Genomic DNA, 26,845 nt, shown 5'->3' on the forward strand with positions numbered 1-26,845 from the left:
GGCTAAGGCACAAAATGAGCTCAAACTAGCCACAGGCATAAAGGGAAACAAGAAGGGTTTTTATAAATATATTAGAAACAAGAGGAAGACCAGGGACAGGGTAGGGCCATTGCTCAGTGAGGAGGGGGGAAAACAGTAACAGGGAACTTGGAAATGGCAGAGATGCTTAATGACTTCTTTGTTTCAGTCTTCCCTGAGAAGTCTGATGAAGGAATGACTAACATTGTGAATGCTAGTGGGAAAGGAGTAGGGTTAGAAGTTGAAATAAAAGAAAAGAACAAGTTAAAAACCACTTGGAAAAGTTAGATGTCTGCAAGTCACCAGGGCCTGATGAAATGCATCTTAGAATACTCAAGGAGCTGATAGAGGAGGTACCTATCATCTTTGGAAAATCATGGGAGACAGGAGAGATTCCAGAAGGCTGGAAAAGGGCAAATATAATGCCCATCTATAAAAAGGGGAAATAACAACCACCCAGGAAACTACAGGCCAGTCAGCTTAACTTCTGTGCCAGGAAAGATAATGGAGCAGGTCATTAAACAAATCATCTGCAAGCACTTGGAAGGTGGTAAAGTGATAGGGAACTGCCAGCATAGATTTGTAAAGAACAAATCTTGTCAAACTGAGTGATTGGGCAGCAAAATGGCAAATGAAATTTAATGTGGGTAAGTGTAAGGTAATGCATGTTGGAAAAAATAACCCAAATTACACGTACTACATGATGGGGTCAAATTTAGCTACGACAGATCAGGAAAGGGATCTTGGAGTTATAGTGGATAGTTCTCTGAAGACATCCACGCAGTGTGCAGCGGCAGTTAGTAAGGCAAATAGGATGTTAGGAATTATTAAAAAAGGGATCGATAATAAGACAAAAGATATCATACTTCCCCTATATAAAACTATGGTACGCCCACATCTCGAGTACTGCGTGCAGATGTGGTCTCCTCACCTCAAAAAAGATATATTGGCATTAGAAAAGGTTCAGAAAAGGGCGACTAAGATGATTAGGGGCTTGGAAAGGGTCCCATATGGGGAGAGGCTAGAGAGACTGGGACTTTTCAGTTTGGAAAAAAGGCGATTGAGGGGCGATATGATAGAGGTATATAAAATCATGAATGGTGTGGAGAAAGTGAATATAGAAAAATTATTTACCTTTTCCCATAATACAAGAACTAGGGGACACCAAATGAAATTGATGGGTAGTAGGTTCAAAACTAATAAAAGGAAATTTTTCTTCACACAGCGCACAGTCAACCTGTGGAACTCCTTGCCCGAGGAGGCTGTGAAGGCCAGGACTCTATTAGGGTTTAAAAAAGAGCTTGATAAATTTTTGCAGGTTAGGTCCATAAATGGCTATTAGCCAGGGATAAAGTATGGTGCCCTAGCCTTCATAACAAGGGCAGGAGATGGATGGCAGGAGATAAATCACTTGATCATTGTCTTCTGTTCTCCTTCTCTGGGGCACCTGGCATTGGCCACCGTCGGCAGATGGGATGCTGGGCTTGATGGACCTTTGGTCTGACCCAGTATGGCCATTCTTATGTTCTTATGTTCAAACTAATCTGATAGCTTTCTTTGATAGGATAACAAGCCTTGTGGATAGGAGACAAGCGGTAGATGTGGTATACCTAGGACTTTAGTAAAGCATTTAATACGGTCTCCCATGACATTCTTATCAAAAAACTAGGCAAACACAATTTAGATGAGGTTACTATAAGGTGGGTGCATAACTGGCTGGATAACTGTACTCAGAGAGTAGTTTTTAATGGTTCTCAATCCTGCTGGAAAAGTATAACAAGTGGAGTTCCACAGAGGTCTGTTTTAGAACTAGTTCTGTTCAATATCTTAATTGACGATTTAGATAGATATTGGCATAGAAAGTACACTTATTATGTTTGCACATGATACCAAGCTGGGAGGGGTTGCAACTGCTCTGGAGGATAGGGTCAAAATTCACCTCAGACCATTTCTCCAGATAATTTTGAACAATCAGTTTCACAAATACAGAATGGGGAGAGACTGTCTAGGAATGACTACAGCAGAAAGGGATCTAGGGATCATAGTGCACCACAAGCTACATATGAGTCAGTGTGATGCTGTTGCAATAAAAGCAAACATGATTCTGGGATGCATTAACAGGTGTGTTGTGAACAAGACATGAGAAGTCATTCTTCCGCTCTACTCTGCGCTGGTTAGGCCTCATTCGGAGCATTGTGTCCAGTTCCAGCCACCGCATTTCAAGAAAAATGTGGAGAAATTGGAAAGGGTCCGGAAAAGAATAACAAGAATGATCAAAGGTCTAGAGAACATGAGCTATGAAGAAAGGCTGAAAGAACTGGGCTTGTTTAGTTTGGAAAAAAAGAAGATTAAGGGGGGACATGATAGTGATTTTCAGGTATCTAAAAGGGTGTCATAAGGAGGAGGGAGAAAACTTGTTCTTTTTGGCCTCAGGATAGAACAAGAGGCAATGGACTTAAACTGTAGCAAGGGAGGTTTAGGTTGGACATTAAGAAAAATTTCTTAAGTGTCAGGGTGGTCAGACAGTGGAATTAATTGCCAAGGGAGGTTGTGGAATCTCCATCGCTGGAGATATTTAAGAACAGGTTAGATGGATGTCCCTCAGGGATGGTTTAGACAGTACTTGGTCCTGCCATTGGGGAAGGGGGCTGGACTCAATGGCCTCTCGAGGTCCCTTCCAGTCCTAGTATTCTATGATTCTAATAAAGACCCCAAACCACACAACTGAAAATATTCCATGTACAGTGTATGTGTCAATTTCATCCCAGTACCTACCAATCTGAAAGTGAAATGGATCTCTTGTCATTTCCTGAACTCAGACAAAAATAAATCCTACAAATTACCAAGCAGTAAATTGGATTACTTTGCAGCACTGGGGACCTTGCAGGCAGAAACTCAGTACAGTAAATTCTTCCATATCCAACATTCTATCATCCAGAACTCTCAAATATCTGGCACTTTTCCCATAAGTAAATTTTAGTTCTTTCCATAAATACAGTAATCCCCCAAAATGCATGATCTTGAGTTGTGCTGAACTCACATTAATGCAAATCAAGTGCAACTCAAAATCCTCCCCTGTATGGCCCCAGTTTAACACCCCCTGACTCACCACCCTCACCCCACCTGGCTCAATTTCCCCCTGCAGCCCTAACCTACCCCTAGCTTCAACACCCCTTGCGCTGTGCAGCCCCGGTTCAACCCCACCCCATGCAGCCACAGCTCACCCACCTCACTTGTCCCCCATGGGGCTGCGAGGCCCCTGCTCAACTCCACCCCCTTGGCACCCCCCCCCCACATCCCTAACCCACCCCAGGCTTAATCCCCCTGTCCACCTCCCAAGGATTCAACCCACAACCAGGTTTAACCCTCACCAAATGCTCTCCCCTGGCCCAAAACTCAGGGCTTACCTTTCAAAAAGAGCTCCAGGTGCTCCTGTTGCTTCCCCGGCTGCAGAACATGCAATCCGCCAGGGGAAAAAAGCCACCCCTCGACTTACACAAAACTCGAATTATGTGAGGGTGCATAGGAATTCAACGCTCACATGACTTGAGGGACTACTGTACAGTACAGTGAAAATAAATACAGCAAATACAGTATGTTTACAGCATACTATACTACTGTTGTTGGCACATAAAGTACACTGCATATTTGTCTGTCTCTAACACTAAAGAAAAACAAGATCAGATATGATGCATTGCTCTTATCCAGAGTATTTGAATACCTGACAACCTCCCAGTCCTGGGGCTGCCAGATACCAAAGAGTTTACTGTGCATGTATGCACCATTGAAATCAACAGGCTTCAGCATGCAGAAAGCCTTTTAGGACCATTTGCATAGACTTCTAATTTCTTCTGGGTTAAACAGAGGTATGACTAACACACACACACACACCCCGTTACCAGTCAGAAGTTTTAGTGCCCAATAATGAAAAGCTAAGACCCCAAAATACACCCGCTACTAAATGTATTTCAGCAATTCATGCCAATATTTACAAGGGCCACTTAGTTAATACACTCATCCCTTGTTTAATGAGTGAGTATTTTACTTAAAAGTACTCACTAAAACAAGGAACATACACCTCCACTTTTATTCACAAAATAACTAAACTCTCACCACCCAGCTTATATGAGCCAGCCATGGGGTCCGTGGCTGGGGGCAGGGAGACCCACAGACCTGTGGCTGGAACCTTCTCCCTCCCTTCCCTCAGCCATGCAGCTGTGAGAGAGCCCTTTGGCTGGGGGAAGAGATGGAGAAGGCTCTTAGCCTGGTTCCCTCCCCTGCAATGGCGGGAATGTGAAACCGACCAGCCATGAGCTGATCAGTTTCCAGGTCCCACAAGCCATGGGGAGACTGGAACCAGCCTGTCCCTGGTTTCCAGCTGCTGTCACTCTGGGAGCTAGGAAACTGACCAGCCCTGGTGGTTCTTATCTCCCCTCCCCTTGCAGGAAAATTTGAGTTATGCAGGGGTTGCAGAAACAACCCTTGGGTAACTTTAGAGTTTATTGTATTAGTTCCCCTGCTCACCTGCCCCACAGACCTCACCCTCGGCCAGGTTTTAACCCTCTCCCCTAGGTCCCAAACTGCCCCCAGCCTTAAACCCACCCCTCAGCAGCCCCAAACTGCCCCCAGCATCTCTAAATAGCCCCAGCCTTAGACACTCCTCCTCCTCCTGCAGCCTCTTTGTCGGGGCTGCTAGGCTGGGTGGCTCCCCCACCCCTCCTACTCCCAACAGTTAAGTGTTAAGGTTTCAGCACCTAGGCATAAGGTAACTGTTAGCCGTAGTGATAGAGATATAGCTGCTGGAGATGGCAGCTCTCTCTATTGATAGATATCTGCCTGAGGCATCAGTGTTAAGAAACTGCAAATGGCTTCTTTAACAGTCACATGCATCTGGGAACTGCCCAGCTGGTGACCCTTAAATTTAATGGGACCCAAATATGGGTCCCAACCTATATGTTGGGAATCCCTGTTCTACCTACATATGCTACATCCTATTTCTGGAGCCAAACTATTCAAATACATCAGAAAAGTACCTAAACTCAACTGGTTTATGTCAACATTCCAAGCACTTGGAATGAATTGGAGACTTTTACATATATTTTAACAGGAATTTTATGTTTCTCTCATGAGTTTTCCATCAACAAGCAGAAATTTGGGAACCAATTATTCTTTTATAGTGAGGGATGAGTGTACACAGGACCTGAAAAGAAGACAGTAAATCTTAATAGTCAAATCCCGCTCACATTACTCATGCAAGTAGCCCCGTAATGAGTCTATTCATTCAAGTATGACAAGCAGGATTTAGCTCTAAATTCAGACACATTAACAACACAACTGCAAACACTACTTTTACATGGGGTAGTTATAGAAAAAAAATTGCAGTTACCCATTCAACTTCACTTTTATTCTAAAAGTGAAATCACCATGTATTCTAAAAAACATTGTCACCCAAGCACCTCTGTATTTCCTAATCACATACCTGCAGCTTTGTGGTCACTTGAAAAAGACTGTTTAAAAGTAACCTCAGCCTTTCTTAAGTAGGGCTGAAGCAACACTGAATTCCTTCCCCAATTCCCTAAACAGAAGTTCCATGTAGCACTGGTTCCTTCACCTTATGTGCATGCCATAAATTCAATATGCACCTTTCTTGTGCAGAGAGTCTGATTGTTTAGTGCAATAATTATTTTTCACTACCAAAGAAAATAGTGGATTGTTGAAGGTTACCACTTAGAAGTTGGCATGGAATAAAATTCCAAACTGAGTGGATAGTAGAGGATTAGTTATAACACCAGGGACCACACATTCTCCTGTGCTTCAAAAGAAACCTGTTCAGTAAGTACATGACTCAGATCTGTGGCTCACTAATCTAAGGTGTGCTTGCATCTAATAGCCAATCCATTCGGTCATATCCGAGTGATTGACTAGCGTAACCATGACTAGTGATAATAATAAAGTGCGGCTTTTCGAATCACGTGCCGCCTGTGGAGACGGGACCTTCCAAAAGGACCCCCCCAGTTTTTGAAAGCCCCTTCTTCCTAACACCAGATAGGAAGGAGGGGCTTTCAAAAACTGTGGGGGGGCTCCCTTTTGGAAGGTCCCGTCTCCACAGGCAGCGTGCAATTCGAAAAGCTGCACTTTCGAATCACTGCAGCCACCATTATGCTAATGAGGCACTGCATATTCATTGCAGCGCCTCTAACATCTTTCAAACCTGCTCATTGACATGCCCCTCCCAAAAGGAAGGGGCTTGTGTAGACACAGGGCCTGTGAAGTCAAAGGGAGCTTTTCAAAAAGCACTTCAGCTGCTCTTTGCCAAACGGCAACTTGGTTGGTGATCAAAACTTGAAAAATCTCTTGCTAGCAAAGTCAAAACTACCCTTAATTTTAGTCCTTATCTGCTAGAGTGTCAGGAAAAAGTAATAGTTCTGTTCACGCTTATGACCTAGTGAAGTTATCTGAAAGAGAGGAACTGGGTTAGACTTCCCTTGTTAAGGCATACATGAAAAGGACCATAATATCACGTCAGTTTGACCAAAAGATTTAAAAAATAAAAATACAACCCTCTCTCAATAGGGCTACTCTGTAAAGACAAAATCCTGTGCTCAAGCCTGAGCACACTGGTATACCATATTTTTAAATGAATGTTGACTTTTAAAATTAAAAAAAACCCACAAACAAAAAAACAGCCAAGAGCAATACAATGATTCAAAACTTTTCAACAAAAGCAAAGAATCCAAATGTGAACATTTGCCAGCTTCTCATATGTATTTAACAAATCTATTCACCTCTTCCTGTAAAATTAGTGCCTGGGTGTAACCCAAGGTTGGACAGACAGACTAAAGGCATACACTCTAAACCCTAGACTTTGGGGCCAGATCCTCAGCTGGTATTGATACATAGCACTGATTTTACACCAGCCTAAGATACCACTTACAGAGTAATTTCAGTATCCTAAATCCTTCTTTAGGGCTTATATTTAACTCTTTTTGTAAACATGGTTTTGGAGGCTGCTAGACAACAGAGGTGGGAATGCAGGCTACTGATCTACTTACCTAGGGACTCACCCTCCCTGCCCCCCGCCCCCCCACCACACACATAAGACCCAAGATGGGCACCATTATTTCTATTCAGTAGTTCCTACTGGCTTCAAGATCACTCACTTCTCATATTTTCAGCATCCTGGTTAGTCCAGGAAACAGCACTTTCCTCCCTGATCACCTCTCCCAATATTTCATAAAACTGCCCCAGACCCAGCTTTCTCCATTTTGGGCACAAATGACCCATTTCTTTCAGTCACAATTCCACTGTATTACATGTATAAAGGAACAAACCCTAAAACCCATTGCACTGTAGCCTCACTATATGCATGCACCTTGGACAGACTCCCATCCTACAGGGGCAGTCAGGGCTTGAAACGTCTAATGAAGGCCAAGGAGGTTGGTAAGGGAAGAGTTAGGAAAGTAGGGGAACAAGAGAAAGTGAACTTAGTTATATGACAGAGGAAGAGCAGAACTGGTAATGCAAGGAGTCAGCTCATCCCTTCCAACCCCAGGTATCAATGACTGGATCAATGTCCTGCTCTTCTCCACTCCCAATAAAGGTTTCCTGGTTTGGCATTTTAAAACTATTTGTAACCGTCCACAGGCAAACTTGAACCTGGGACCTGTGGAGCAGACTGAAGGAGCCTCTACAGTTTGAGCTAGAAGTCAGCAAGCTGTTGGGTAAGGCTGTAGAGGAGACCCAATCTTCCTCTGTGTAAGTGGTCTAGGTGCCACTACCTGACAGCAAACCACACCTCCAGCTGTGGGGGTTACAGTCCTCCTCTACCACCATTTCTGGAGCTGTGCAGTTTTGTGAGGCTCCATCATTTCCAATGACAGAAGAAGCTGCTAGATTCACCTGAGTCTAGCAACCCACCACCAAGGCTATGCCTAGACTACAGCCCTTTTCCAGGATACTGGAGGTTTCCCAGAAAAGGTCTGCTGGGTCTGAGAACACGTCCAGAAAAGCAGACATGTTCTAGAATGAGGTTTGCAGGGATGGCAATACAAGGAAGAAGGGACAGCCCAAAAGATGGGCTTTTCTAAAATTTGGTGCCATGTAGATGTGCCAAATTTTGGAAAATCCCCTCCTGACAAATATGCAAATTAGTGAGCAATTTGCATATTTTTCCAAAGTTTTTTTTGTAGTCTAGCCATAATGCAAGAGTGCAACAGAAAAATGCTGGGCTGGGTTCTGATACCACACAACTGACTGAATAAGGTATTGAGCCTTTATGCATACTATCAGAATCTGCCCTTAGCAATCAAAGTTAAGTAGTACCAAAAAAAGCACATACAGGAATAAAATGGAAGATTAGCATGTATGATATTTTCAGACATCACTGGTGGGACCCTTGAAAGCAATTGGTTTTACTTTATTTGTATTACAAGATATTCAAGAGTAATTTTTGAAACATGGATCTCAGTTAAACGCATTAGGGTTTGTTCCTACATTGTTCCATTATGGTTCTGTTCCGATTCTCTTTGGACAAGCTTTGATTAGCTACAGCTCCTCGCTACACAGTAAATGAATGTTCAAAGCCTCCAGACTTTCTGCCTAAGTTGTAAGCAAAAAGTGGGCAAGTCCCAAAGATTACTATATGTTGGAGAAGGGAAACTAAACGGGAAGTCACCTGAAGCTAAAATCCGTCTTCTGATAAATGCAGTGGACAATGTTTGTAACAAAATTGTTAGGAGTATCCGAGCACTGAATTTGGTCTCTGGTGACACAGCTGCCTTGACATTTGCTAAACTGAATGCTGTGATTTGAACTACAAGTCTGTCACCATTAGTAACAGCCTTCTTCACTGACAGAGGTTAAACTAACGAACACACACACACACCCCTCCCTTCTTCCTCTCCCCGCCAACCCACCCAGCGTTACCATCAGAGCTGGCTGGAGCTCCATTTAGTTGGACTATGCCAGTTCACCAAAGCTGAAATTTCTTGTGGAAGCAAGATGGAACCACCAAGCTTTTACTGAATCATTGCCCATTTTCCACTTCTTGCTAATTGCTGCAGTGACAGCAACAGGTTTCGTGCAGCAGCTGGGAGCAAGTAGTTTTTTGGAAAGACCACATTTGGGCATAGGGGATTTTCAGGTTTTGGGAGTATGCGTTGTTTAGACATTTCCGCATGATCTGGAAATCCAGCGTTCGAGAAATCTCTGGTTACTGACCACAACGTGCCTAACCAAAGAAAATGAAACACTTTAGCTGCTGCTACCTATCTAGGGCTAAATACTGTATTCTTTACACCAGATTTTAAATTCTTTATACCAGAATTCTAAATCCAGAGTCACTGTACGTTAGCCTTTACATTGTGAATAGATTCCTGCAATGTCAGATTACATCATGCTGTGCAGCCAGTGGCCAGAAGAACAGACACATGGCCAAAAGTCTACTCTGGCACATATAGGCATGACTACACTACCTCTCCCTTTCAGAAGGGGCATGTAAATACCATGGATTGGAAATGCTAACAAGCACTGGTATGAATATTCAGCACCTCATTTGTATCATGGCAACCACCCGGAGAGTCTACAAGTGTTGCTTTCCAAATGTGAAATAGCCCCGATTTTGAAAGCACCCAAACAAAATTGGGAAGAAGGGCGCTTTCAAAATTGGGGTTTCCTTTCAAAGGAACTCCATCTACACAGCTATTTCACATTTCAAAAACAGCACTTTTGACTCTGGGTGGCCACCATTATATAAATGAGGCGCCAAATATTCATATTCATGGCATTTTTTAATTACTGCATTTACATACCCCATCTGAAAAGGAGAGGTAGTGTAGATGCAGCCATACAGTATTTGTGCACCATTCCCATTGGTTTCAAACTGGAGTTGCTCCTAGTTATATGAATTTGCCCGATAGTATTTTAATAGGCAGATAAAATATGTTCCTGGTATTGAAAGGAGGAAGTGGGGAACAGAACAGCCTCTGCTCATAGTACAGAGATGAAGCAGGGAAGACCCTAACTGAAAACATAGAATCTGACACAATCAAGGCCTTTCTGTGGGTTTAGGGAAGAAAACAGGCATCAGTAGCAGCATAATAAAGGCTTCAGGCAGAACGACCAGCATTAAATGACTGGCTAATTAGGAAATATTCCTAGATTTAGGGAAAGAATTGATTGAACAGAGAGGGAGAACTGACTGGGGTGAGATTTAACTATGGTTTCCCGTGGTCCCATAAAGTTTTACAGCCACTAGTCCTAGCTCTCAGTGTTCTATACTATTATTTTAAGCTGTACTTTACCCCTAAATGTCTTCTCAGATCCAGGTAGGCAAGTGAAAGTGTTGGCAGTACTGCTAAATGATATTGACCTCCTGTCACCCAGCAAATTCTCTCATCCAACACTGGTCAGGTCCCAAGGGTACTGGGCAAAAGAGGTTCAACTTGTATTTCCTACAAATCATTTAATCTCAGAAACTGTCAATTTTCCAGCACGGAGGCAAGATAGTTCTTGGAAATACTGTGTAAATAGTATTTTATCATATTGTTTAGCTGTTGGTATTTGGAAATGAATTAAGCGGCCACGCTTTTTGGAATTGCATCCCAAAACTCTATAGTAACATTAGGAAGTTTGTCTGCAATTCTTAAAAAACAAAAACCCCAATATATTATGGATCAACAAACCAAGCCAACCTTCCGTTGTAGCAGCTTAGTACAGTAAAATCTGTGTTAACCAGCACTTTAATACACAGAAAACTTGATTAACCAGCATCTGCCATAGATGACAATACAAATTCCCCCTTCAGTTAACTGGAAAAATTCTGATAAGTATCCAGCATCATTTTCTAGTATTTGTGGAAATTGTATTTGTCTGATAGTCCCGAGGTGGTAGAGGAACAGTAAATTACAGTGCTGTAAACAGAAATAGTGTTGAAGGTTATTTCTCAAAACCTTTACTTAATGCTACGCATTTTTTGAGTTTGGTGAAAAAGCTCAAGTAACCGTCATGTCTGATTAACCAGCAGTCCCTGCATGATAACAAAAGGTTTTACTGTACCATTAAGACAAGGCCAATGACCAGCTCGACCCATTGCACTTACACATGAATTCTTTCCTCCTCCTACTTTTTGGCCTGATTTTCAATTCCTTATTCTTGAGCTTAAGGCATGGAGAGAGAGTCAAAAGGCAACTACAAACCCATTTCCAGTATTCTGGGGCCAGGCAGGGGCTCATCCACCCTGTTGTATAAGTTACAAGAGCCTCAGAAATAGGGTGATTTATGATCTGCTTTGCACGGTTGGTGATCTTAATGCACTGACCATGTCTCCAATCTGCCCCCAACTGGAGGTCCAGAGCAAGGCCAAAGAAGCACTCATGTCCATTCTACACGTGGTTGGGAGACCTTCTGAGTCATTCCCACCCATGGCAAGGCCTGTTTATGCTACCAAAAAGGCATAAAAGAACCTTAGTGTAAATGAACATCAGGTTCTTCATCTCAGAAGGAGTTCTGTGGGGGTGAAAAGTGCTCTTTAAGGCTCAGAAAGCACCTAGTGCTTTTAAGTGCTACCAAAAACAAAGAATATTAATTGATGAAGAAAGATCATAATAGTTGATGTACCTCCCTCATATGTTCAGGCAGATTCACATTTCCTGTATTGTTCTGTTTAAATACAAATGTACAATAGCAATCAAAACGGTTTGCCCTGTCAAATAATCTTAACCTAGTTAGTGTGACTTAAAGGACTGCATATATTACAGAAAAGTTCTTAATGGTAGTGGCACATTAGTAAGGAGTGAATTCTAAAGCATTGAGGTCTTTTTCTAGGTCTGACTATTTCAAGAGTGATGATTTAATTACTTCTTCATTCCTTGGGAGGCCATGTGAATATTAAAGCATTTTGATTATTCAGTGTAAAAAGTCTTGTGAACATATCAGTCTGCAGACACAAGACTATACCAGAATGCTTAACTGTTACAATGCTGAGAGAGAGAGAGAGAGAGCGTGCGCACATGCTCCTTCTCAGTGAGCTGCACAGACACAATGAATAGCAGTCAAATATGCAAGCCTATTTTAGAACTGCCCCCTAACACGTTCTCCATCTTTCCCCAGTTCAGGACTCCATACAACATCTCCCTCCCATCACATTCCCTATTTGCTGCCAGCTCAATCCTCTGCCTTGTGTTCACTTTGGGCAGTTTTACACTCTGGAAACTCTCGACGTCAGCAGAGCTACCAAAAATATATACACGTGGTCAGGGAGAGGAAAAAACCAGGCCCTTAAAAGTTGCATCCAGTTGCTCCCTCTCTGACCTCCAGAAAACACCCATGTCTGGCCTCACCCAGCTAATTGCTCAGCCTGAGGGCAGAGATATGGATTTCTTGGGGCAGGCAGATATGAGATCAGCGAGTGATTTTGGCTGCAAGGAGGTAAAGTGAGTCAGGACCTGTCTCAGGCAAGATTAGCTATCAACTCCTTCTCCCTTCCACCAAACCCTTCCTGACCCACACTCTCTACCAGAATCCTTGTGTGACAAAACTAGTTGGTTATCAGACACCTGGGACAAGGCAGCTCCATAAATGGAAGCCAGCACCTCAGGCATCCACTTGACACACAAGAATGTAGTTTTTTTATGGTAACTTTACAATGTTAACAAGCATATAGTCCATTATGTATTGTTTTACCACTCCACCAAGGAATCACTTACTGCACTCTGAATTTGCTGTGCTTTAAACCATAGCATGAGGCGACAGGACTGTTTCTTTGTGGGCAGCAATTAAATCTGCCATTTCATAAAACAAACACTAGTTAAAAAGACAGACACTCACTTTGCAGATTCGTATTATAATACAGATTATCAAGCTATATACAAAAGGGTGGGGTAAATGGGAAGCAAATGAGACTCACTCTTCTCTTCACACCCCTTGATATAAATCCACTGAAGTGAATGTTTTGGCCTTATGTTTCCACGTACAAAATATAAAGACATTTTGCATCTAAAATGACTCCATTTACTACATTGCAGAGGAAAAGACAGCCTCCTCCAAAAAAGTAAAAAAGAAGTCTCCATGAGAGAGGGAGAGAGAACACACTGTATGCGTCACGTATATTTTCTATAATAAATTTGAGACCAAAACAGACATTCTGAGCTCAGAATTTTAAAAGGCTCAACTGGAAAAAAACCAAACACTGTAGATTCTCATATCAGGACTCAGTTTTAGTCTGTCTAAAAGCCACACTTACAGTATGTAGAAATCACCAGTGTTCCGAGGAATGATATACCACCTGGGATACAATGGTAATTTATTAGGACCTATGCACGTTACCAGCAGTTCTTATCATGCCATTTGCTAAACAGTAATATTTACTTTTAAAATTCACATACTCTGGCAGCAAGCATATCGAGAGTCCTAAAGCAGGGGTGAGCAAATTTTTTAGGTCTGCAATTAGCTGCCCCTTCCTCCCCGCAACTTGTGGTAGGGCCACAGGAAGGGATGTAAGGGAGTGAGGGGGTGCTCGGGAAGAGGGCAGTGGGAGGCTCCAGAGGGTGCCCTGAAGGAGGAGGGATTCTCAGAGGAGGACCCCAGGAAGGTACCTTTTGAATCCACAAACTCAGCAGCTACCCCACTTTTTGACTCAGGGCCTCTGCATATGCTTACTGGCCCAGTGGTGTGCAGGGGAGGCGTTCCCTTTGAGGCACAGTCACCACACAAGAAAAGTCAGAGGTCTGGGAAGACAGCAGAAGCTGCAGAGAGAGGGGGGGAATGTTGATTGCACTGTACCTCCCCCTTACATGCCCCAAACTTTGTGCATCAGCCCTCCAAGTTTCTAAGGGAGCACTCTGAGGACATTTTAGACAAGTTGCTGCAACCTCATGCAGATTTGTAAGCAGGTGTCTTTCAGTGTTGTTTCTCTGAAGGCAAACATAAGTGCAGGGCTATGAGAGCTCTCTCTTCTCTCTACAGCTGTTCAAACTGTCAGAATCACAGCTGAGCCAGGCCTGCTAACACTGTGTATGCAGAGCTACCAATACCATCTTCTTGAGCCTTCACACACAACCCCTGAATTTTGAGAGTATTGTGCCACGCTGAAATTTACCACTTTTTGCTCTGCTGACTAGTTTTTCAGAAATCTAAAACAAGAATTAAGAATTTTGGGGGCAGATCTTATGCTGATGTAAATGGGCATAACTCCAGCACTCAGCTCTTACTTTACACATGCCTGAAAGCATGCACTTTATTTTACCTTTGGGTGAATGCTTTGAGTCTGCAAACTAATGCCTCTCATAATGTATACAAGTGGGAAGGTGGCAGGTTTAGAGGATAAAATACATAAAGAACAAATTAAAAATTACTTGGAAAAATTAGATGTCTGAGTCACCAGGGCCCAAGCAAATGCATCCTAGAATATTTAGGGAGCTGACAGAGGACGTTTCTGAGCCTTTAGCGGTCATCTTCGAAAAGCCCTGAAAGTCAGGAGAGATTCCAGAAGACTGGAAAAGGGCAAACATAGTGCCCATCTATATAAAGGGAAAAAAAGAACAACCCAGGAAACTACAGACTAGTCAGTTTAACTTCTGTTCCAGGAAAGATAATGGAGCAAATAATTAAGGAATTCATCTGCAAACATCTGGATGAAAATTAGGCAACAGGTAACCGCCAGCATGGATTTCTAAAGAACAAATCATGCCAGACCAATCTGGCTTTTTTTTTTTGGACAGGACCAAAGTCTTGTGGATAAGGAAGAGGCGGTGGATGTGGTATACCTAGACTTTAGTAAGGCATTTGACAGGGTCACACGTGATCTTATCAATAAACTAAGCAAATACAACTTAGATGGGGCCACTATAAAGGTGGGTGCATAACTGGCTAGATAACCATTCTCAGAGAGTAGTTATTCATGGTTTGAAGTCACTCTGGAAGGGTATAACAAGTGGGATTCTGCAGGGATCTGTTTTGGTACAACTTCTACTCAATATCTTCATCAATGATTTAGATATTGGCATAGAGAGTATACTTATTAAGTTTGCAGATGATACCAAGCTGGGAGGGGTTTCAACTGCTTTGAAGATGGGCTCATAATTCAGAATGAGCTGGACAAACTGGAGAAATGGTCTGAGGTAAACAGGATATGGTTTAATAAGGACAAATGCAAAGTACTCCATTTAGGAAGAAACAATCAGCTTCATACATATAGAATAGGAAGTGATGTCTAGGAAGGAATACTGCAGAAAAGGACTTAGGGGTCATAGTGGACAACAAGCTAAATATATAAGTTAACAGTGTGATAAGCCAAATAAGCAAACATGATTCTGGGATGTATTAATAGGAGAGCTGTGAGCAAGACTCGAAGTCATCCTTCTGCTCTACTCAGCGCTCATTAGGCCTCAGCTGGAGTAGTGTGTCCAGTTCTGGGAACCACATTTCAAGAAAGATGTGGAGAAATTAGAAAAGGTCCAGAGTAGACCAACAAGAATGGTTAAAGGTCTTGAGAACATGAGCTATGAGGGACAACTGAAAGAATTGGGCTTGTTTAGTTTAGAAAAGAGAAGACAGAGGGGATGTGATAGCATTTTTCAAAGTACCTTGAAGAGGGTTACAAGGAGGAGGGAGAAAAATTATTCTCCTTGGCCTCTGAGGATAGGATAAGGAGCAATGGGCTTAACCTGCAGCAAAGGAGGTTTAGATTAGACATTAGGAAAAAAAGCTTCCTGTCAGGGTGATTAGACACTGGAATAAGTTACCTAGGGAAGTTGTGGAATCTCCATTGCTGGCGATATTTAACAACAGCTTAGACAGACTCCTATCGGGGATGATCTAGACAGTGTTTGGTCCTGCCAAGACGGCAGGGAACTGCACTTGATGACCTCTTGTGGTCCCTTCCAGTTCTAGTGTTCTATGATTCAGCCTATCAGGGGTCAGCTATCAGCCCCTGTACTCCTCGCTATCGTGAGGAGTAAGGGAAGTCAATGGGAGAGTTTTTCCTCTCAATCTTCCTTGGTGAGACAGCCAGGTAAGTCAATTTCAGATAATACTAGCTACTGCCATTGTCTAGCGAGAGCCAATTTATTTTTCCAGTGTAGACCTGGCAGATTACAACCCTCCACTACTATTTGCTAAAGAGACTAGTGAATCCACAGATCACAACAATCCCAACACTAACATTCTAAGTGAATCACTCAATATTGTGTGTTTTAATTCAGAAAGCTAATTTAGTCAACAAATAGGAGTGGACGGAATCAAGCATTCTGCACAAATCAGCGTTGACTTTGTCCATGTAGTGACATCTGCAGGGAGCACAAAATAATCCAATTGCTGTTGAAAATCTGCACAGTCCTTGTGAGCAGCAATGGTGAAACTCAGATAGCCCTGCAGCACAATCAATATGACTTTTCCAGTATTGTGAAGCAACTGGCTATTTCTTGGCTCCCCAGGAAAAACCTCTTAATACACTGACAGTTCAGCAGCAGGGATTTATTCCAGACACAACAAAGTTTTAGAATGCAGGAATGGAAGACAATGTTCATTTTAGTGAGGAAGCCACACTTAAAACTGTTCAGATTTTACACACAAAAGTGGCTATTATAAACTAGAATTAGATTTTTGCCCCCTTTTGTGCCACATGAAACTTGGTGCAAACCCACTGCCATTTTTCAACTCAGTCTGATGTAAACCCTCTTACACATCAGCAGCCCTTGCCCTTAACTGTCCTGCATTTTAAGTAATTCAGAAGTAAGGAAACCAGTTGTACTCCATTTACACGCCAGGAAATCCTGCTGATTTCCATGGGGTATAGCTGAGGACAGAATGTTTTCTATACTGTCTAGGGCTATAAAATATATCTATTTCACTACAAGCAGCTCCGACAATGAGTGAAAACTGCCACTATAAAAGTTCTTTTATTTAAAACTAGAGGTAAAACATGGAACAAGAATGCATCAGCAAATATTAGTAGCAACTGCTTACTAAAATAAAGTAGAACCTTATTGGCATTCAGAACATAGTTATAAAAATCACAAACAAACGTCACACACAGAGGGGGGCCAAGTTAAAGAATTAGCCCACTCTCTCCATTTACCGGAGCGCACACACAATTTGGAACAGCAATAAAATGAAAACACTGATACCTGGAGGCTTTTTGATATGTAAATATTATAGACTGGTGACTGCAGTGCCAACGTATTCCTACTGTATATAAATCCACCTGCTTTAGGAAAGTAGGATCTTTGAAAATCTTTCTATAACAGAATCTAGACTAAAACAGCAGAGAAAGCGATTAAAGGAAAAAAAAATCCCACTAGTTGCCTTTTAGGCCCAGCACTGCATACCTGCATTGCTAACTTCCTTTCCATACAGCTACCGAGCAGTTATGAACACGCTAGATGGGTGTGAATACATTCCAGCAATAATGCCCAGCCATTCTCTGTGACTTTCTCTCCCCTGCTTGCCACACTGAGTAGCCTGCGAACTTGGGTGTCAGATTTCAGGTACAGATATTTGCTTTACTTTCCCGTCCTGCATTCAACTCCTCCTAAGCAAACCCTCCCTGACAACCCAGTTTTCCTGGGAAACCTTTAAAAATGTATGCCAAGAAACTTACTCGGATAGTCCGGAGCGATTATGTACGTGGAGTCTGCTGCTGTCAGGACAGGGAAGCAGTTTAGAGGCTGTTTTAGCACCACCCCTGGGAGCGAGCCTGCCAAGGCTTGTGAGAGAAGGGGGAGTGCCCACAACGTCTGCACACGCATGTAAGGAACTAACCCCGGGCAAATCTTGCTGGTGACTCAGCTGCAGGCACTAACTGCTGAATACACACTGCCCTTTGTTAAAGGCTCTGCCCTGCTTCAGGTTCTGCACACCTGCTAACAGCTGGTGACAGCAATGTCAGGCTTCATAAAAGGTGATCAGCTGCTTCAGGTTAACTACAGCAATTTAAATCCCTTTTTAAGCACATAGGGGGGTTGCACTGATTAACCTAATTTAGAGGGAGTTACCACTTCTTAGAATTGGGTTGAGTATTTTTACACTAAATCATTCAGGGTTACTCTTTATATTTGTACTACTCTGTGTTGCTTTTCAGTTTCTATGTAAATGTAAAAACAAAAAGCAGTGAAGTAGCACTTTAAAGTCTAGCAAAAGAGCTTATTAGATGAGCTTTTGAAGTGGGTCTGTCCCAGGAAAGCTTGCCTAATAAACTATTTTGCTAGCCTTTAAAGTGCTACTTGACTGCTTTTTGTTTTGATAGTGTATAGACAAGCATGGCTTCCTCTCTGTTACTATGTAAACGTAAATTTGGTTGTACTTCCTCTTTATCACCTGACCTCTAAATCTGCCAAAGGCCAAATATGGAGCACAGTAGGAAGCAAAGACCCAAGAGACTCCAACAATTATTCATGGAGGAAACTTTAAAATGCTGCCAGAGGTTGCTCTTTTGTGTTGCTGATGACTCCTATCATCTCTGGTCTCTGAACCTTTAGGGCTGATTAAAATAACTTTTGATAACAGGAAGAGGGTATACCACCTTTGTGTGCAATGTTAGTAGTCTGGGGAACAAAATGAGAATTTCTCTCTGAACGGGGTATCCTTGAGAAGTATGCTCCACAATAGACACCATGCATAGGTTGTGTTCAAATGACCACAGCTTTGGCAAAGCAATACAGTAGAGCCCTGAAATACATGTACTCAATTTTGCCTTTTTGCCTTTTCTATTTACAGTGCTGGACTTCAGAGTAGGTGACTGGTATCTATGGAACAGTTCTGATGTCTATCAAGGTCTTTGGGTGTTTTATTCTTTTTGGTCCCATAGACTTTGCCATCCTGTGAACCCACCTTGCCTTCAAAGATCCATAAACAGTGGGAAGGAAAAGATACATAGGAATTGCCACCCTGGAGCAGACAATTGGTCCATTTAGCTCGATAGGCTGTTTCTGATAGCAGCCACCCCAGGCTATGTTACAGGAGGGGACAAGGAACACAACCAAAGGCAGGTGTGGAATAATCTGTCCCTCATGGGTGTGTGATCATTGTCCCTAAGAGTTCAGGTGAGCAGTATATCCCTTTTAATGCTCTCTTTCATTGATTAAGGAGGCAAATAACTTACGAGCTTGCACTGTATAAACTTTATGCAGAGTAAGATGGATTTATCTGTGGTTCTAGTCCCATTGGGGCTGTACATGGGGATGTAGTGGCAAGTCCCTGTGACTGAGCCTTCCAAGAGTGGAGGTGTTCTCACTATCTGTGATGCTCTGCTATGGGCTGTGACTGTAATCAGCACAGTAGGTGACAGTCTCAGGGAGATCTGTGAGACCCCATCCACCCCAATATGAAAGAAAAAGGTGAGAAACAAGTAGAATGGGGGAAGAGGACAGTGAAATGCTCAGAGTTGAATGAAATAGGGCAGAGACCTAGTCAAAGGGTAGCCTTCAGGTGGGAGGAGGGCTGCAGGAAACAATGTGAGGCTGAGGTAGATGGACCAAGCCACCCAAATCCAAGCTTGTCTGATCCCCCAAGTCCAAACTCAGACAGCTAGCTGGAGTGACCAACCCTGCTGCAACACCCACATGCCTCATTTTAGTGAGCTACTGTGAGAAAAGCTAGCAAGAGTCTGCCTGCTCACTGTGGATATTGCATCTCTCCAATGCAATGTAGACATACCCAAAGAGGCTCCATTTATTCTTCATGCCCAGGCCTGGTAAAGCTTGGCTGGGGTCCTGAATGGATTTATATAGTAAATTGTGCAGACCAGCTGCTATTGTTTTATAAAGATGTGGGGTGTGGATAAGCAATCAAATGCCTGCTGGAAAGTGGGGCTCTGGCCTGCAGGGTGAGACAGAAGAGATGGAGGCAGACTGTAGCAGGAGACTCGGTATCTAGTTACAGAATGTCTAGATGAGATAACTGAGAACTCAGTGCCAGAGTAAGAAGCACAAACAAGGCTGTGATGGCTGATTCTAGTATTGAACGTGCAGGACCCTGGCTGACTCTATTTATTCATTTATGCTGTAATTGTGTGGGTGCAGAGATGCATGCACAAATGGCATAGCCACAAATAACCTTTCGTAACCTTTCTGGGCAATTGGTCAAAATGCACTCCCCCTGTGTCTCTGTGTAAATGGTATCTGGGGTTTGTTTACTGGCAGCATTTACAGTAGCAGAGTCGCTACCACTAGCAGAGACGCTCTCTCTCCCACAGCCTGAACAGCTTTATTCTTTTGGTTTAATTTGGGCTTCTTGACGTAGTGCTGCATGAGTCCTTCTTTGTGGCAGTTCCAACACAGCTCCCCTGTGAAATGACAGCCATTAACTCAGTGATCAGCACAAGCTGTTCACATTTGGCTGCTCACTTCTGTTCATGTGGCAGACTTCACTCTTCCCCGCCAGAGACATCCCATCCATAGGTCAAACTGGGGTGGCCACCTTAGTCCCTGTGCTTTTGTCTGGCTTCCCCAGACATGCTATGGACTGGACGGGGAGCAGTAGTGGTGGCAGGTGGCAGCAGCAGCAGTGGGGGTTGCCTCCTCTTCCGCTTTGCTGTGCCACACTGTGCCCTCCCGTCCTGTTGAGCCCTGCTTTGCTGCAGCAGTGGGAAGCAGCCTCCACTCCCCACCACATACACCCTGGCACAGGTTACCCTGCTGCCAGCACACCCTTCCCCATGTAATTCCTGGCCCAGTTGTTCGGGGTGTGGGGGAATAAGGGGACAGGTGGAGACAGAACAGCAGAAGGATAAGGCCTACAGCATGGGAGGTAGCCCCAGACCCAGGCCAGTGGGGTTGGGGGGGGGTCTTACCGCAGGCCCTGCCTTTCCTCCTCAGAACATCCCTGCTTCTGACTGCTCATTTCCTTTGGTACTCTTTTTTCCCATGTGGGCTCCACTGATCCAATAGCAACCAGTGCTTGTGAGCCCACGAAATCAAATGCTGCCGGCAAACATTTCTTTAAGACTCGCTGCCTCAGAACAGACACTCTCCGATCCCTTCAAGCATCATCCAAAGTAGCTTAAGGGTCACAGTGCTGACTTAACTTCAGTTCTGCCCTGTGTACACTCACGGGCTTTGCAGGTATTGCTGGAAATGCTCAGCTACAGCAGGATACTTTAGAGCAGGGGTGGGAATACTTGTTTCAGTCAGGGGCCAGTGACCCACAGAAAAATCTGTTGGGGCCACACAAGCCAAAAGCAAAGCAAAACAAACCACCAAAACCCCTCACTACTCACCTGCTTCCAATGCTTCCAAGGTGGGAAGCAAAATACAAAAATACCCAAAAGCCCACCCCTCCCTTAGACTTAATTCAGCCCACACCATGCTCCAGCTTCACAGGGGACAGCCAGACAGGCACCAATGCTTGGTGACTGGCCCTGCAGGGAGATGCTGAGGCTCAAGTTTTCTGGTCCCTGGCACAGAGAATTGTTGTGGGCCAGATCAAATTAAGCCAGTGGCTTGATCCTGGCGGTAGGTTCCCCAGCCCTGCTTCAGAGACAAGCAACCCTCTAATTTCTGGATAACTTTTCCTTTTTCCTTTGAATTGGCTGTGACTAGATGTACTAATCCATATAGTCTGTTTCCTTTGGCTCACTTAAACAAAAGGAATGTCTCTCAAGGACCTCAGTTTCCTGCCTATGCCTCTGCTAATTAAAATCAAGCATTATTTGCAAGAGCAGGAAATGTGTAAGGACTCTGTTCTTTCAAGATAGAGAGGAATGGTTTACTGCACATAGCAGTGACTAAACAATTATTAAAAAAGATGACTGCAGTAAAAAAACAAATGCCATTTATTGAATGAACTTTCTTTTAGAAGAAAGCTTTCGGTCTGAATTTATCAAGCCTTTCAAGAGGATATTTGTACTAACTGTTACATTACAACACACTAAAAGACAAACACCTTATTACATTAAAGACTAGCAAAATGGTTTATTAGGTGAGCTTTCGTGGGACAGACCCACTTCTTCAGACCATAGCCAGACCAGAAAAGCCGTGTCTACACGTGCACGCTACTTCAAAGTAGAGGCGCTAACTTCGAAATAGCGCCCGTCACGGCTACACGTGTTGGGTGCTATTTCGACGTTAACATCGATGTTAGGCGGCGAGACGTCGAAGCCGCTAACCCCATGAGGGGATGGGAATAGCGCCCTACTTCGACGTTCAACGTCGAAGTAGGGCACGTGTAGCCGATCCGCGTCCCGCAACATCGAAATAGCGGGGTCCGCCATGGCGGCCATCAGCTGAGGGGTTGAGAGACGCTCTCTCTCCAGCCCCTGCGGGGCTCTATGGTCACCGTGTGCAGCAGCCCTTAGCCCAGGGCTTCTGGCTGCTGCTGCTGCAGCTGGGGATCCATGCTGCATGCACAGGGTCCGCAACCAGTTGTCGGCTCTGTGGATCTTGTGTTGTTTAGTGCAAGTGTGTCTGGGAGGGGCCCTTTAAGGGAGCGGCTTGCTGTTGAGTCCGCCCTGTGACCCTGTCTGCAGCTGTGCCTGGCACCCTTATTTCGATGTGTGCTACTTTGGTGTGTAGACGTTCCCTCGCAGCGCCTATTTCGATGTGGTGCTGTGCAACGTCGATGTTGAACATCGACGTTGCCAGCCCTGGAGGACGTGTAGATGTTATTCATCAAAATAGCCTATTTCGATGTTGCTACATCGAAATAAGCTACTTCGATGTAGGCTTCACATGTAGATGTAGCCAAAGAGAAACATCTGAGCTGGCTTTTATATTCAAATTCGGCACATTAACACATGGTTTAAATCGTGATGGGAACTTTCTGAGTCACTCTAGGGGCTCGTCTGCATACTTGGCTCAATCTAATTCTTGACCTTCCCCCCGACCCCTCCACTCTCTGATTTGCTCACCTCGATTATCTTTTTCTGATTTGTCCTCCTTGCTTACTGTTTTTGGTTCTCTGTGCCTTAAATATTGAGTCTGTTCTGGTCTGGCTATGCTCTGAAGAAGTGGGTCTGTCCCACAAAAGCTCACCTAATAAACCATTTTGCTAGTCTTTAAAGTGCTACTTGACTGCTTTTTGTTTTGATAGTGTATAGACTAGCACGGCTTCCTCTTTGTTACCTTATTGCATGTCCTTTTCAATACCTGCATATTTGACTGGGTGCCCCCATGCATCTACTGACTGAAATCTGAGCTTTCTTTCTCTTTTTCTCTCTCTTTCTTTCTGTTTCCAGCCATTTCTCTCCTCTCACTGCCACATTTAGGCAAGACCTCTTGTCACTTTGGTACATATAATTAGAGAATTGTTAATGATTAACCATTGAGATTTAGGACAGAGTAAAAAAGAAAGAAAGTGAATTATTATCATCACTGCCTAGCAATTGTCATTAGAACCAGAGTCTGCCATGTAATGGGTTATGAACTTAGCTGTAATAAAGGTCCAGTTTTGATTAATTATGCAGAACCAAAAAGGTTCCACTCAGCATGACATTTATGTTGCTGTCACACTCTAGAAATGTTCAAAATCTGAGCAGAGTATTAGAATATCGTATTTCAACTGTTATATCATTTGTCTACAGACAGGGCCATGGACAATGGGCATGAGAAGAAAGGGAAGGTACAGCCTTTCCTGGGCCTTAGTGCTCAACGTCTCCCTTCCTCCTATCCCTATTATGACAATTCCTGAAGACCCACACAGCAGGCTGCTGCAGACTGGTGAGTCTTCCCTCAAAGTGGATCTATTAACTGAAAAGCTTGCCAGACTTATTAGCATAACAGTGAACCTGTGAAAGAGCTATTAAGTGGTAATGAACCCATTTAATAGGCTTGTGCCAACCTGGAGATACATACTGTCAGTTTCTGAATTTATTGACAAAACAGTTGTCAACTATGTCTACATGACCTTAGTTTAAAATATGCTTTAAATATTTCGCTAGTTTGTTGCTGAAAATTATAAAATCACATCTCTAAAAAAATCCTTAGGTAGATTTGTAGAAGCAGAATCTAAGTATTCAGCTTTAGCCTTAAATGCTTGGATCTTCAGACATATAAATTTTAAATAAATTCTTCAAAAGATGCCCCCTGTTCCCAAATACACATTTTAATTTAAATTACTGTAGTACAAAAACTTGCTTCCAAAATCTTCCTGTCCTTTCTGTCCATCTCTGATTTCCTTTCATTCCCCTGACAACATTCTTTTTCTTCCAGATACCTGGACAAATAGGTTTCCCTTTCTTTACTTCTGACTATTTGATTAACTAGATTTAAGAGAACCCTCCACCAAAATCAGTAATTTAAATTAAGATATAAAATTCTTTGTTATGCCTAAAATCTTTGGAAACATTTTTAATGTAAACATGTGATGAAATTTCATAAATACAGCTTATTGTTATGAAGATTGCACAAAATACGTGTTCCCTTTTTATAAAAGCAATTAACTTTGTTATAAACATGTTAACCCACTTTCACTTATCAATTTAATATAATGTTTTTGTTTCAATGTGTTAAATATGTAGGAATTTGGAATAATTACTGTATGAAAGCTTAAGAGTACCTTTAAAATATAAAATCAGCTTCAAGATACTGATAAAGAAAAAGCAAAACAGAAAAGAGCTGAATTTTGCTCCTTTATATTTAACGTTGTATTCAGCAGGACAGCTGACTTGCACATAAAACAGAGTTTGTGCAAATAAATCTCTGACAAACTTCAGGGTATCTATAAAAAAAAACTGTGACATTTTAATTCCAAATTTACTGGTTTTAATTAGGTACCTTCTGCATGTCCAGTCTTCACAATCTGGCACACAGTAGAAAACGTGGTCCATTTCCTTTAAAAAGAAATTTTAGAAGAGTGTTTTTTCAATGTCATTTGCTACATTTGGGTTCAGGGACTTGGATGGAAGGGGTTAGCAGAGGGAGGAGGGAAGAGAAGAAGGAGACAGTGTGGAGGGGCCTGGCCTGGATGGAGCAAGGGTGGAGTATGGGCGGGGCCACAAACTGAAGAGCCTGATTGTCCAAACAGTAGCTTTGCTCATCACCCATGGGCAGGGCTGAGGACAGACTTGCTGGGTCCCTGGGCAAGGTGGGAGTGGGGCCCAGTTCCATGCCCTCAGAAGGGATGGGGCCTTGGGTGGAAGGGGCAGGGCTGGGGCTCGGGTAGCCTTCCAAAGCCAGTCCTTCAGGAGTGCCCAGAGCGCACCGTTTGGATCTCCAGTTTAAAGGTCCCGCTCAAAGTAGCAGCAGCTGCCACCAGGAGCCCTAGCTCCATTTAAATCACTGAACCCTATGGAAGCTGCCCCCTTGCCCTTCCCCACTGTCTACAGCCCCATCTACAGGCACTGAGCACTTATGTAACTTGGCACACATTTTGGGTCCTGATTCACCACCAGCTTGGACCTTTTGAAGTTATTAATACTTGTGTAATGTACAGGGCTACAACTGGCCACCTTGGAGGCGGGTTTGTAAATTGGTGCGCTCACACCAGCACTAGCCCTCCTGCCCCACACCTCAGCTAGAAACCATAAGAACAAGGTTCTGGGGCCCTTAACGGTATCTTCACACCCACAGCAACAGCTTGGAACAGTGCATCCCAAGAGTACTTTGGGGGAGGGTGTGGCCCTTTTAAGTACCCAGACCCAGAGGCCATTCCTTCTGGGAGATCCCCCAGGGGCTGCCCTCTGCATGCTGTTTTGGGGTCCTGAAGAGCTTCTTTCCAGACTCCAAATCATGTGACCCTATGCTAATGAGGTGCCAGAAATTTACATCTGTGCCTCATTAGCATTTTTCGGAGAAAGTGGAGTGTCTAGAAATGGCCAGAGAGACACACCAGTTACAGGTCTAGTGCTACGAACTGGTGCACCACTGCAGTTCTGGTCTGGTCACTTCTTTCACAGCTCTCAGGGAAAACAAGGATGATTGCCACTTTAAATGTACCCCTTAATCCTTTCCAAGGCACACACTAGCCACTACCAAAGACTATCTTCTGCCCAGCTGCCTTGCTCCTCCAATATCTTTCTGAATTGATATTTTACTGGAGTAGATGGCAACACAAGGTACAAGGCCATGGAGAATCAAGTCCAGCATCTGAAAGCATGTTACAAAGGTGGCAAATACTATTGTCCCTAGAGGGGAAATGAAGACATTGGGAAGACATTGTCGTAACTTAAATCAGAAAAGTTTAGCATCTAAATCAACATGGTCTGATTTTCAGATGCTGCTGTTTGTGTTAATTTCATTGCATTCAGCATCTCTGAAAATAAGGCCACTTTATTTAGGTACTTAACAATGTCCATTTCTGATTGGCACCTTTCTGCACTGAACACGGTCTATCCTAGTTTCCTACCAAAAGATAACGATACTTACATTGTATGATGGTACAGTTTTGTGGAATTGATTGTGCAGTAGCAGAGATGGCTGTAAACCATCTCAGAATACAGACTTACCAACCCAAGAGGGGAAAATGATGTCTCAATTACAGGTCTCCTTACAAAACACAAACTAAAAGCCATAATCAATCAGATCAAGCTAGTGCTGATAATTAACTGGGTCTTTACAGCTTTGAGAAGAAAGAGGAAACAGCATTCCCCTATAACCCATAAATTGTGATGCCAGAAAGAACCATGTTTATCTATATCATGCAGACCATAGAATTATATCCAGTTCCTCTACAGAGCCCAAAACTTGAATTTGACAAATGAATATGTTCTGTAACCCACGTCTTCCCATGTCTTTGATATCTTCTTTTTATTAGCCATGTAATAGATACAAATCTTGTTTATCAGCCAACTTCTAAACTATGTCACAGGTGTCTGACTTAAGTTCTCAAATCTGAACATTTTAGCCAATGCTTTTACTTAAGTGGGGATATACCAGGTGGGTTGCCAGGAGCCTGGAAG

The 26,845-nt window shown here is 43.3% G+C and overlaps 1 protein-coding gene across 2 annotated transcripts in view; it reads right to left on the reverse strand.

The window, feature by feature from the left end:
* RAB27B (RAB27B, member RAS oncogene family) overlaps positions 1-17,681 on the reverse strand; it is a 52,780-nt gene extending 35,099 nt beyond the window's left edge. For both annotated transcript variants that reach the window (XM_074995775.1, XM_074995773.1), the window contains exon 1: positions 17,615-17,681. The gene's annotated coding sequence lies outside the window, so the exon portion shown is untranslated. The remainder of the gene's footprint in view (positions 1-17,614) is intronic.
* Between the last annotated feature and the right edge of the window lie 9,164 nt (positions 17,682-26,845).

This window comes from Carettochelys insculpta, chromosome 5, assembly GCF_033958435.1.
Source record: "Carettochelys insculpta isolate YL-2023 chromosome 5, ASM3395843v1, whole genome shotgun sequence".
NCBI lineage: Eukaryota > Metazoa > Chordata > Testudines > Carettochelyidae > Carettochelys > Carettochelys insculpta.